Source organism: Myotis nattereri (assembly GCF_964212035.1).
Source record: "Myotis nattereri genome assembly, chromosome: 10".
Taxonomy (NCBI): Eukaryota; Metazoa; Chordata; class Mammalia; order Chiroptera; family Vespertilionidae; genus Myotis; species Myotis nattereri.
In genome coordinates, this window is record NC_138085.1 from 36,078,891 (window position 1) to 36,093,154 (window position 14,264).

Sequence of the window (14,264 nt, forward strand, 5' to 3'; positions counted from 1 at the left end):
AGGATAAAACTCCAGAAAAACAACTAAACAAAATGGAAGCAAACAATACAACAGATTCGGAGTTTAAAACACTGGTTAGGGGAAGTGTAAATGAATTTAGTGAGAACTCCAAGAAAGAGATAGGAAACAAAAATGGAGATAGAAAATATAAAAAAGAACCAGTCAGAAATGAAGGATCCAATAACTGAAATGAAGAATTCATTATAGAAAGTGATCAGTAAAGTAGATAAAGCAGAGAAGCAAATAAGTGATTTGGAAGATTAAAAAAGCATAAAACACCCAATCAGAACAGCAAAAAGTAAAAGGAATTAAAAAAAAAAAAACGAGGATAGTATAAGGAGCCTCTGGGACACCTTCAAGTGTACCAACAAAATATTCAAAGTGACAAAAGGTAAGGCCCTACAACCAAGATTGCTCTACCCAGCAAAGCTATCATTTAGAATCAAAGGGCAGATAAAGAGCATCCAGGACAAGAAAATGCTAAAGGAGTTCATCACTACCAAACCATTATTACCAGAAATGTTAAAGGGTCTCCTTTAAGAAGAATAAAGATTTAAAAAATATATGAGTAATAAAATGTCAGTAACTATATAACTATCAAGAATTACTATAAATGCAAATGGATTAAATATTTCAATTAAAAAAAAACATACAGTGGCTGAATGGATTTTTAAAAAATGACCCTTACCTATGCTGTCCACAAGAGATTTGCTTCAGATTGAAAAGCAAAGGTATGGAGAAAAGATATTTCATAAAAATATTTCAAACAAACGAACATAAAGCTGAGGTAGCAATATTATTCCAGACAAAAGAGTCTTTAAAACAAAGGCTATATAACAAGAGACAAAGAAGGACCTAGCAATTTCACTCCTGGGTATTTTTCCTAAGATACTTAAAACACTAAATCGAAAAGGCACCAGGGCCGGTTTGGCTCAGTGGATAGAGCGTTGGCCCGCGGACTCAAGGGTCCCGGGTTCAATTCCGGTCAAGGGCATGTACCTGGGTTGTGGGCACATCCCCAGTGGGGGGCGTTCAGGAGGCGGCTGATCGATGTTTCTCTCTCATCGATGTTTCTGGCTCTCTATCCCTCTCCCTTCCTCTCTGTAAAAAAAAAAAATATCAATAAAATATATAAAAAAAAATCAAAAAGGCATATGCATTCATATTCACTGCAGTATTATTTCCAGTAGCCAAGATATGGAAGCAACCTATGTGCTTATCAATATACAAATGCATAAAGAAGAAGTGGTGCAGATATATAATGAAATATGACTCAGCCATGAAAAAAAAAGAAATATTGCCATCTGCAACAACATAGCTAGACCTAGAGGGTATTGTGCTGAGTGAAATAAATAAGAGAAAGACAAGTGCCATATGATTTCCCTTATATGTGTAACCTAAGAAACAAAAGAAATGAACAAGCAGACCAGAAACAGATGCATAGAAACAGGACAGTTTGTTGATTGCCAGATGAGAAGGGGGTTGGAGAATGGGTGAAGAAGATGAAGGGATTGTAAGAATTGATAATTAAAAAATAGTCACAGGGATGTAAAGTACAACTTAATGAATATAGACAATAATTCTATATAATAAAGAGCTAATATGCTAATTAACCAAACAGCTGAACGACCTTCTGGATGTCCTTCCAGACAACCTTTCAGACGAAGCCAGGGCTGCAAGGGGCTGTGAGGGCTGAGCCCCTGAACGAATTTCATGCATTGGGCCTCTAGTATTGTAATAACTATGCATGGTGTCAAATGGGTAATAGATCTATCAGGGTGATCACTTTTTAAGTCATATAATCTCTAATCACTAAATTGTATACCTGAAACTAATATAATATTGTGCATCAAATGTATCTATAAATAAAAAAACTTTTAAAAAGTGCTGTTTTTATTACTCTAGAAATCAATTCTCTACCATATTTCATTAAAAATCAGAATGATTTTATTTTCAAACAAGGTGCCTCTGACTATTGATTGAATACTTTTGATACCCGAAATCGCTCTCACATTATGTTAGGTTTGGAGATGTCATATGCAATATAGTTTTCCTTTATTTAAAAAAGAAACAAGTAGTAGTACATATCCCTAATTTTTTGTCTAGTTCTAAAACAAGAATTTTGTGTATGTTTGAATATGAAATAATAGCAATAATTTAAGGAGGATGGAAATTTCTTAATCACTTTTCTTTGGCTGTATATTTCCTTTTTGTCTATTTGGTTTTATCGACACAGATATGAAATGCAACTCTTCCTCATTCTGCAGTGTAATACAATTATACTTTATTTTATTTTGTCACCCTTTGCTTCAGGTTATATGTTTTCTTCTGACTGATCTTTAATTCATTAATTCTTATTTTCATTCATGTGTACTTCCTCTAAAAAAACTAACAGCAGAATTTTGAATAGACAGATTTAATCCTGTTACATATATTACAATCATTGAATACATATTTTTGTCATGTCTGGTGTTTCCTACATACTAGATTTTCTTATTTCTTCCATTTTCAACATTTCTTCCTACAACATACACAATCCTTCTATATTTTCATAGATAGCAACTTTCTAAGAACTCTAGGCTGCTTCTTTCTTCATCCTGCGTACTCCTGTGCCAAAATATTTGTGGCAGAAATTAACATTGTTAGTAGAGTGGCTCTTCCACTCTACATCGCTAGCCCAGAGACATATGCAGAGAACATTTTGTTAAGGAGATTTTCCCCAATTGCCCAATTTTTGAAGAAGTTAATATTTACCTTGGTATTTGCTCCAGGACATTTTTCTACTTTTTTAAATTTCATAATATGGATTTTTCAAAAATAAGAAAAATAAATGGTCTGACCTTTTAGTTGCTTTCTCCTGTAGGTGTACTATGTTTGGTAATTTGCTTTGTATATGTGTTATTTTTCATTGCGGCTTTCTCTGCTTATTGTTATATATCAATTCAGTCTTGTATGGTATTTATTTTTCCAGAAGTCTTTAGTGGTTTTTTTGCTGTTGTCTTTCCTTGTGAATTGATTGTTCTTGTTTATACCTTTGTTGGCATTTCAGTAGACTTTAAAGCAAAATGAGAGGTAAATGCATCCTCTCCTTTATTCATTTCCACCAACATTGATTGTGGTGTATTTAATGTCACACATTCTTTTAAGTGTTGGAGATATAATCGTGGGTAAAACAAATTCCCTAATCTAATTGTCCTTACAATTAGATGTGTGTGAGAACGATACATATACTATATGCATAAATCTATAACATATCAGATACTGTGTAATGGTAATAACAAGAAAGATAAAACTAGTATAGACTGGAAGGAGAAAGAAGCTATTTCAGATAAGTTCATCAGGATTAGGAAAAGTTTTTCTGATAAAAGCCATTTTCTCAGGTACTAGAATGAAGCGAATGGCAAACAAAATAATATCTGAGTGCAGATGCTTGATTTTACTCCTTTATCCACATTAAGTAACTAATAGCACTGCATGCAACATAATAAAAATACAAAGGATATTTAAAATATTCCATTAAACAAGGATACAATAGGTAAATTGACATAAAGGAACCAAGAACCTAAAAACTAAAACAGCCCAGCCAGCATGGCTCAGCAGTTGAGCATCAACCAATGAACCAGGAGGTTGTGGTTTGATTCCTGGTCAGGACATATGCCTAGGTTGAGGGCTCAATCCCCAGTGTGGGGTGTGCAGGAGGCAGTTGATCAATGATTCTCTCTCATCACCGATGTTCCTAGCTCTCTCTCCCTCTTCCTTCCTCTCTGAAATCAATTTAAAAATATATTAAAAATAATAAAAATAATAAAAACAACCAACAACCTTGAATTATACACAGAAAGAGATGAGGGTAAGAAGCAGAAAAGTGTGTGTGTGTGTGTGTGTGTGTGTGTGTGTGTGTGTGTGTGTGTGTGTTTAATGTCTTGATTTTTTTCAGAGACAACAAATGCAGCAAAGTGTGAGCTTCTGTGAGTGAGAATTCAAGATATAACAAAAATACATCTAGATCACGTACAATCTCATTTGTCAGTGATATAGAATATTTTTCCTTTAAGAGCTTCCTAAAAGTCTCCAACACATCGCTCTATCAACATTCTTGTGGAGGCAATTGGTATGTGAAAGGGATAATCCAAGATTTGCTTCATCCTTTACTTGTTGCCTATTCACATGACACTTATCTCTTGAAAGTAAATAGTTTTCTCAGAATTATCACTATTATAACATGATTGTGATATAGGATATTTAAGGGCTTTGGAGATCTAATGATCACTATATAGCTCACCCATTATGGTCAGTACATACTTTTAGAGCAGCAATTTTCAACGTTTTTCATCTCATGGCATACATAAACTAAGTACTAAAATTCTGTGGCACACCAAAAAATGCATTATATTTTTTTCTGATCTGACAACACATAGTTATAATTTTGACTGGTTTACAAAAAAAAAAAATATTAATTGCCAACTATTTTTGCTCCAAGTTAACTTCTTTAAAAATCAGGTGCCTATACTTGTATATAAGAATTCCTGATACCAAGAATTAACCAATCAGTCTCAAAGTTATTATGCAAAATGACCAATAAAATGCAACTCTGTTATATGACCTACATATTTACAGCTTAAGACATGGCATTCACACCAGATGATTATTGTTGTGTTGGCTGTTGTCATTTTCCTTTATTTGACAATCTAAGGGAAAAGAGGTTAGTACCTTAGACTAAATAGTCAGGTGTTACATTTTAAAAATTATTGGGGCACACTGATTGAAAATTGCTGTTCTGGAGTATGTTGATTATTTTAATTAGTAAAAGCAGCCCCTGAAAGGGAGACATATAACATAAATAAGGAAGCATATCGAAGGACACATTCTAAAATCATCTTATATTATAACAGAATGAAAGGAAATAAAACTGAATCACCTATTGCAAAAAATTACATAGAAAATAAATTATGATTCTTGAGAAATAGTCTTTGAATTAACTGTGAATAAAAATAAACATCAAACATAACTGGGTTCAGGTATGAATCAAGGATTCTACCAGTATTTAAAATGTCTAGGTTAACTTCTGCAACATTATATTCAATAAAATAATTTCTTCTAACATAATATTTATGCATTTGGCAAAAAAGAGACATTCTCTAATTATTAATTTGTGATGTTTTAATAATCAATTTAATTCTTAAAACTTGAATATAAATTTCTATGTTAATAAACATTAACTTTAACTTTTTTAATGAAAATAATCTTGATATTGATATGTGTTTTTGTGGGGGTTTTTTACTGTTGCTCTTCACTGCATATAACTTGTGACATTTCTTTCATAACTGTTGATGGCCTTATAGTTTAATTTGGTTGCTAATGCAATAACTGCTATATATTTAGCTAATTACATTCAGGTGTTTATTTTAATGACCTTTTCTTCTTAAAAGCACTAACAATATATCTCACAAGTTATTTGCTTTTAAAATGTTCTGGATTAATATAAAACCACTTTCCATTTATTGTACCTCAAGTTAGAACAATTAAGCATAATCCTTTTTCCCCCTAAGTAAATATTATTAAATAGTACACAGGTTTTAAAAACATATGTACAGCCTGGATGGTGTGGCTAATAGTTAAGCATCAACCTCTGAATCAGGAGGTAATGGTTTCAATTCCCAGTCAAGGCACATGGCCAGATTGTGGTCTTGATCCCCTAGGAGGGGCATGCAGGAGGCAGCCAATCAATGATTCTCTGTCACTATTGATGTTTCTACCTCTCTCTCCCTGTGCCTTCCTCTCTGATATCAATAAAAATATATTAAAAAGACAAACAAACATAGGTATATGTTAGTATATGAAAAAAATCATGTTAAGTTTGTGGACACATAAGTAGAAAGGTATATGTTGTAAATACTAAGACTTTTAATGCTTATTGCGTTTTGAGTTCCACAAAAAATGGTTGAATAGTAACAAAATAATGGTTCCCTCTTCAACCCTTAAACAGCCAAATAACCCAACAAGCAAAACCAAATTGGCACCAACTATCCTAGACCATATTATGAGGTGGTGGTATGTTCAGTATATTTTGTGACAAAGTAAAACATTAAGTTAATTAAAATATCATTTACATTCTCATAATTTAAAATGTTGATTTAACAAAAATTGTGACATACCTAAACTTGTAGAATGGAAAAGGGAAAAATATATGTCAAAGATTATACCTAAAATAGAAAAACATGATGAAAATTTATTATAATCATGCTACATTGAAAGGAAAGTTAAGAAAGGCAGATAGAGATAATTTGGGCAAACAAGAGAAAATGGAAGAGATGGTGACTGCCAAAATTTTGAGCTGCTTTTCCCATCAGATAAATGGCATTCTGAATCATATGCCAAGTTTGTAGGAGTAAGTGAATGTTCAATGCTCTACACTTAACTTATTGGCTCTGACTTAACAGTAATTATCTAGGTGTGCTTTCATAGGGGACAGTAATGGCATCAATCTTGATAAGATAATATGTAAAAGCATAACTGTAATATAAAAGCTTATTGGGATTCTCCACTCTGTCCTTCTCAGAATAGCACACTCATCATAGCATAACAAGATATTATTTAAAAATAAAGTGGCCTGGCCATCGTGGCTCAGTGGATGAGTTTCAAACAAATGAACCAGGAGGCCATGGTTCAGTTCTTGGTCAGGGCACATGCCCAGGTGGGGTGTGTGCAGGCGGCAGCCAATCAGTGATTCTCTCTCATCATTGATGTTTCTATCTCTCTCTTCCTCTCTCTTCTTCTCTAAAATCAATTAAAATATATTTTAAAAAATAAAATATAGTGAATAAAACTTCAACAATGGAAAGATTTAATTTCTTACCATAATGCCTGCATTACTGAAAATTAAAGGAGCAATTAATGTAGAGCCAAAGGTGTACCACCATGAAATGGGACAATGTACAATGCAATAAAACTAAAAATTAGCAACAAAGACTCACTGCTAGGAATGTAAAAAATACACAATAAAATCTTGACTTTTGGCTATATGTGATGTACTTAATATAAATAATTATTTCCTCTCTTCTAAAATTACAATAGACCCAAACAATAAAAGGATGTATCAATTAACGGGCAAAAAATAGGAGAGGAGACAAAGTAGATGAGAGACACCAATGAAAACTTGAAGAATGAAAAATGAAAGGGATGTAACTCCTACTAACTTGGCAGAATAGAAGAAGCTCAAAATTAATTGTCCACAAGATAATGACATAAAAAACAACTTATTTGAATGTCAAGAACCCAGACAATCTCAGAAATTGTTTATAAAAAATGCCTCTGAGGCTACAGTATTTGTGATGGTGAGAAGAGGAAAGCTGATTAAAAGCATATATCTGTGCATACACAAGACTCCCAGAATTCCTTTCAATACCCCCCACTACAGAGGCAATTTCCCTCATTCACAGTAGTGTATGACAGAGGTTTATTATATACAAAAGTTGTATAAGAGCAAATCTAGAATTTGGAACATCAAACATAGCTGAAGTGAGACCAATGGGTCACTAAGTCAAAATCTTCAACAGCTGACCTCGCCATTTTGGATCCCATAATTCAGGTTGCAAGACTGGTGAATAGAAGATTTCTTGGTGGGAAAAAAATGAATAACCAGGAACTTACACTTAGTGGTTTCCCATTAATAGATCACACTTTGGACTCATTAACACATGATGAGGACAAGAATTTAATGACTGCTACCCATGAAACAAAGCATCCAATTTCATTTTATTATATTTTAATCCTTTCACAAGAATATTTTTATTGATTTGAAAGAGAGAGAAAGAGAGAAACATTGATATGAGAGAGGAACATTGATTGGTTGCCTCTATATGCACCCAATGAGGATCAAACCTGCAACCTAAGTGTGTGCCCTGAAAGGGAATTGAACCCATGACCCTTTGGTGCATGGGACAATCCTCCAACCAACTGAGCCACATTGTCCAGGGCTCCAATTTTATTTTTTAAATGTCTGTTTTAAATATAAAATCAGAGATATTTATGGGCGGCATTGCACATGTAAAATAAGATGTTAAACTAACCATTAGGAGAAAATATATAAAGCATCAAAAACCTAAAAACATTTTACTCTTCACAAAAAGATTTAGAAAGATTTCCCTATATTAGACACATTATAATTTGGAATACTCAAAGAACAAGAGTGAATGTATGGAAACGAAAACATTAACGGAAACAGTTGAGTATGTACCCAAAAAGTCAGAAAGAATACTATTAAGTTTAAGCAATCTCAATCCTCCAGAAGGCAGAAAAATCTAATAATAACAGACATGAACAAAAACTCCAAAAATCCAGTCAAAGAAATCTAACATCAAAGTAACAGATATTTGTGGGAAAACAAAAAAGGAACAGAGAAAACTAAAATGAGAAAATTATCAAAAATATATGAGAGGAGAAAGGCTACGTACAAAATTTGAGGATAAAAATAACATTGGGCCTTCAAAAGCAACATTCTTTTAAAACAGGAAATAAAGCACAACAGTTGCATAATTCTGCTGGAAAATATTTTTAAGTCAGAATCTTGTAGTTGGTTAAATAATCATAAATTTGCTAATACAATGAAACATTTTCAAAAATTAAAGTTTTCAAAAAATCACAAGCCTTGTATTATTTTTCAGGAAGTTACTTGTTCTCGTATTCCAATGAAAGGAGGGTCCAGGAAGTAAAGACATCATCACAGGAGACAAGTGAAGGAAATTTGAAGAATGAAGGAGATAAAAACATCAATGAGACAGAATTATTGATTGTCTGCCTCCTGCAAGCCCCCTACTGGAGATCAAGCCCCAACCTGGGTATGAGCCTTTGACTGGAATCGAGCCCAGGAGCCTTCAGTCCACAGGCCAGTGTTCTATCCACTGAGCCAAACCGGCTGGGCCAAAGGATATTTTTAATGGAAAATAATGGATAATTTACAAAGCAGAATCAGGAATATAGACTAGTAAGGATGAGCCAAAAGCATATAGAATCATTCCCCAGCCTTAGAACTGAGCCCTAATCATGAAACTAGACACATAAAAAAGCTTGACTGGATTTCAGAAATGCTATGGACAAGGACTCCTATTTGCAATTCGCTTTTTCACTTTTTAGATCAGGAGTTCCTAGAGTGGATGAGAAAAGAGGAATGTACAAGTTCAGTACCTGAAAGGTACCTCACAATGTGATCCAACCATAAGTTTGTAACTGCTTCAGCACAGTGGGTAGTCACACCCAGGCCTTTAACTTCTTTAAACAAGCCGTGTCCATTTTCTTGTGCATCTAGGCTAACACATCTTTGAAATACAGAAGTAATTCTCTTTTCTAGACCCCTCAAAGGCATAACCACCTTCAAGGTTGTACATAATCTTGTGAACTGGCAATTGTCATCTGTTTTGACGCCACTCAAATTTTTCTACAGGTTTGTATGTTCTTTCATCCACAAGACTATCTAGAGGACACATAGAGATAAAGACACCTGAAAAACCTCAGCTCCTCCAGTTTTTCCAGCCTAGAGTCAAGACGTGAGTGGGCATGGCTTCTAGATTTTTCCAGCCCCTAGTATTTGAGCTTCCACAGAAGCCACCAAGTGGAATAGAAATTGGGTTTTCTTCTGTGCTTTGTCCAGATTCATGAGTGTGATAAGTGTTTGTTTCATGTCACTGTGTTTTGGGACTTTTTCTAGACAGACAGAGTAACTAAAAACATGTGACCTTTATTCATACCTGTCTGTTTTGGTTTCAAAATCATTTGCTTCTTTATATAAATGCTATTTGTTCTTTAAATATTTTTTTTAAAAATCTCAACTTTAAAACTTATTTTATAGTTATTTTGGGACTTACCTATTACTTACATAATTTAGAATAATTTCAACTTTTTGAAAAGGTAGTTGGCTTTTTGAAAATCTAAATTTTCTGCCCTGGCCAGTTTTGCTCAGTGGATAGAACATCAGTCTGCAGACTGGAGGGTCCCAGGTTCAATTCTGGTCAAGGGCATGTACCCTGGTTGCGGGCACATCCCCAGTGGGGGTGTGTGCAGGAAGCGGCTGATTGATGTTTCTCTCTCATCAATGTTTCTAACTCTCTATCTCTCTCCCTTCCTCTCTGTAAAAAATCAATAAAATATATTTTTTAAAAAAGAAAATCTAAACTTTCTTCATGTGTCTTGGTGATTTTATTTTCAGATTTATCTTGAGTTTATTCTGATCTTAGCAATTTTGCCTAACATTACTGTCATTCATTCTGCCACATAAAATTTATTCAGAACAAGGCAGCATATTTTAAGTGACAACTATTGTGTTATACCAATATTATAGGTATTGCCAAAGCTATCATTAGTTGTCATAATGCTCTATCCAGATTTTATCTGCCTAAAAATTTAAATTTCCTTCTATTTATGCAGGTAATAACAATAGCACAGTCTCAGGAAGAAATCTAACATTGTTGATCCTACTTTTTTTTTTGAGAGAGAGAGAGAGACAAGAGGTTCATCCACATAGCCAGTTTTAAAACTTTCCCTTGAATAGAAGGAGATGAAAATTACTAAGAAAGAAAGAAAGAAAGAAAGAAGAAAGAGAGAGAGAGAGAGAGAGAGAGAGAGAGAGAGAGAGAGAGAGAGAGAGAAGGAAAGAAAGAAAGAAAGAAAGAAAGAAAGAAAGAAAGAAAGAAAGAAAGAAAGAATGGAGGGAAGGAAGGAAGGAAGGAAGGAAGGAAGGAAGGAAGGAAGGAAGGAAGGAAGGAAGAAAGAAAGAAAGAAAGAAGAAAGAAAGAAAGAAAGAAAGAAAGAATATATTGCCACAATGGTTTGACAGTACAGCTCTAATTTCGGGCCACATATGTATTGTGGGCCAGTCTATAGGTTTGCTTGATTTTCTCTAGAATCTTCAGTAGCTCAGGCATTGATAAGGTGTCTGAAAGATGAATTGATCTAAGAAGGGAAGTTTGCTGGTAGATGCAAAGAAAAGGGGAAATGGAGCAAAAAGTTGGGTGTTCACACAAGGATCATTGAGTATTGAACAAAACAATATCTACATAGGTGTGGGGTGAAAAGCGAAAAGCTAAGAGGACAAGGGACCCCATTGTGTAAAATACCTATTTGCTTCAGAGAAAGTGGGTGACATATGAAAGTGTGAGATATATTCCAGTCCTCACAGACACTAAGGCCTGAAGCTGGGTGAGGAAACAACCTAGATGAAATCAAAGGATGTTTTCATCCTTTCAGTTGGACAATGATGACAACACTAGAAAAACAACTAGATAGTTGATAACATAAGTCAGTCAATAATGAGAGGTCAAGACAGTGATGGTTTGACCATATTACTGATGTGAGAAAATGGTCATTTATATTGTTATTTGGCAAAAAGTATATATCTTAAAGAACATATATCATAATATAAACTAGAGGTCTGGTGCATGGTAGGATCCCTAGGCTGGCCAATGATCAGGGCAGATTGGGGCCTTCCAGCTGCCAGCCGGAGCCTCATTTCCTCAGCTGCTGGCCAGGGCCTTCCTTTGTTCTGTGTCACCCTCTGGTGGGCAGCGCACGTCATAGCGAGCAATAGAACTCCTGGTCAAACTCCCGTAGGGACACTTTGCATATTAGCCTTTTATATAGAGAGATTTTATAAACACAAAAATATACATATGTATCAAATACTAAAAAAGTGGTAGAATTATGAAGGACAGAGTGTTAAGAGTGTTTAACATACTTGTGATTTCTGTTCTGTACATTTCTATAATTGTTACCATACTCTGTGATAAAAGAGTAAGAAATAGGTATATCTAAAGAATATTTATATACATTAGGAAAAATTTAAAAACATATTTTTTATTTGTATTTTTCTTTCTTCTTGTGGCCAAACATGTTATGGGGCTCACAAAAAAAAAAAAAAAAAAAACAATTTTCCAAAAAGGGACATTATTATATTACTAGAGGCCCGGTGCACAAAAATTTGTACACTCAGGGGGGAAGAGGGCTCCCCTCAGCCTGGCCTGTGCCCTCTCGCAGTCTGGGACCCCTCGGGAGATAATGACCTGCTGGCTTAGGCTTGCTCCTGGGTGGCAGAGGGCAGGCCCAATCCCTAGATGCAGCCACTGGTCGGGCTCAGAGCAGGACTGACTGGGGAGTTGGGGCACAGCCCCCTGTCATGAACAGAGCAGGGCCCATCAAGGGGTTGGGGCTCCGTACCCTGTCACGCACAGAGCAGGGCCAATCAGGGGGTTGGGGAGCTCTCCCCTGTCACACACAGAGCAGGGCGGATCAGGGGGTTGGGGCGCCGCACCCTGTCACACTCAGGGCAGGGCCGATGGGGAGGTTATGGCTCTACCCCAGCCATGGGCAAACTACTGCCCGCGGGCGGGATCCGGCCTGTTTGAAATGAATAAAACTATTGAAATAAAAGACCGTACCCTTTTATGTAATGATGTTTACTTTGAATTTATATTAGTTCACACAAACACTCTATCCATGCTTTTGTTCCGGCCCGCCAGTCCAGTTTAAGAACCCATTGTGGCCCTCGAGTCAAAAAGTTTGCCCACCCCAGCTCCACCCCGTCACACACAGAGCAGGGCCCATGGGGGGCAGTTGGGGCATCGCCCTCTACCACCCACAGAGCTGTGCCGACCAGGGGGTTGGGGCGCCGCCACTATCACAGTCAGGGCAGGGCCAATGGGGAGGTTATGGCTCTAGCCTGTCACACACAGAGCAGGGCCTGTGGGTGGGCAGGGGGGGTTGGGGCGCCGCACCCTGTCACACATAGAACAGGGCCAATCAGGGGGTTGGGGCACCACACTCTGTCACACACAGAGCAGGGCTGATCAGGGAGTTGGGGCACCGCAGCCTGTCACACACAGAGCTGCAGGGCGATCAGGGGGTTGGAGAGCTCCCCCGCTATCAGGCGCAGAGTAGGGCTGATCAGGGGGTTGGGGTGCCTTCCCCAGTCACGAACAGAGCAGGGTGGATAAGGAGGTTGTGGCCCCACCCCCTGTCACGCACAGAGCTGCAGGGCGATCAGGGGGTTTGGCTGCTGCCCCCTGTCACGCTGATCCTGGTGCCAGGAGGCCTCGCGGCTCCCCTGATCCCAGTGCTGGGAGGTATATTACCCTTTTACTATATAGGACAGATGCCTGGTGCATGGGTGGGGGCCGGCTGGTTTGCCCTGAAGGGTGTCCTAGATCAGGGTAGGGGTCCCCACTGGGGTGCCTGGTCAGCCTGGATGAGGGGATGATGGCTGTTTGCAACTGGTCACACACTGTTCAGGGTGGGGATCCCCACTGGGGTGCCTGGCCAGTCTGGGTGAGGGGCTGAGGGCTGTTTTCAGGCTGGGACTGAAGCTCCCAACCACTCCTTTTTTTTCTTTTTTTCTTTTTTTCCATTCTGGGCCAGCTTTAACTCTGGCTCCAGCTCTTAGGCCTCTGCTGCTGAAAGCAGGTATCTGGTTTGTTTGGGTTCTATAATCGAAACACTGTTTCAACTCCAGCTCTGAGATCCTGGCTGGCTGAAAGGAGGTTTCTGTGGTTTTGTTTAGCTTCTATATTTGTAACAATGTTTCAAACTGCAAGCTCAGAGGTCAGCAGCAGCAGGCGGGGAACTTTGGAGTCCTCATCACTGAAGCAAGAAAGCCTCATGTTAACTTCAAGCTGTCTGGCTGCCGGCTGCCATCTTGCCTGGTAGTTAATTTGCATATCTCGCTGATTAGCCAATGGGAAGGGTAGCGGATGTATGGCTAATTACCATGTTTCTCTTTTATTAGATAGGACATGAGAACTACCGAATATATAGTTATAATAATTAAATAACTGGCCAAATATTTTTATTAGCATATCTCTTTACCTTTTGAAATTTTATTTTCTTAATCTTTCTCTCTCTCTCTCTCTCTCTCTCTCTCTCTCTCTCTCTCTTTCTCTCTCTCTCTCTCTCTCTCTCTCTCTCTCTCTCTCTCTCTCTCTCCTTTCATTTATTTTTACTATCTATAAAAGAGTGAGTGGCACTGCATGGTTTCTAAGATTGCTTTCTAACTCCAATATTCTTGGGTTTCAATTGTTTTTCAATCTTCTACTATGAGATAATCCTATACAATAAAATCCTAATAGGCTAAGTATCTGGTCATCCAGTGACAGGTCAACTGTTCAACCAATCAAAGCAAAATGTGCTAATGATATGCTAAAGCTGCTCAACCACTACCACTCACTATGACATGCACTGGCCACCAGGGGGCAGACAGTCGACTGGACAACCAGTCTCTATGA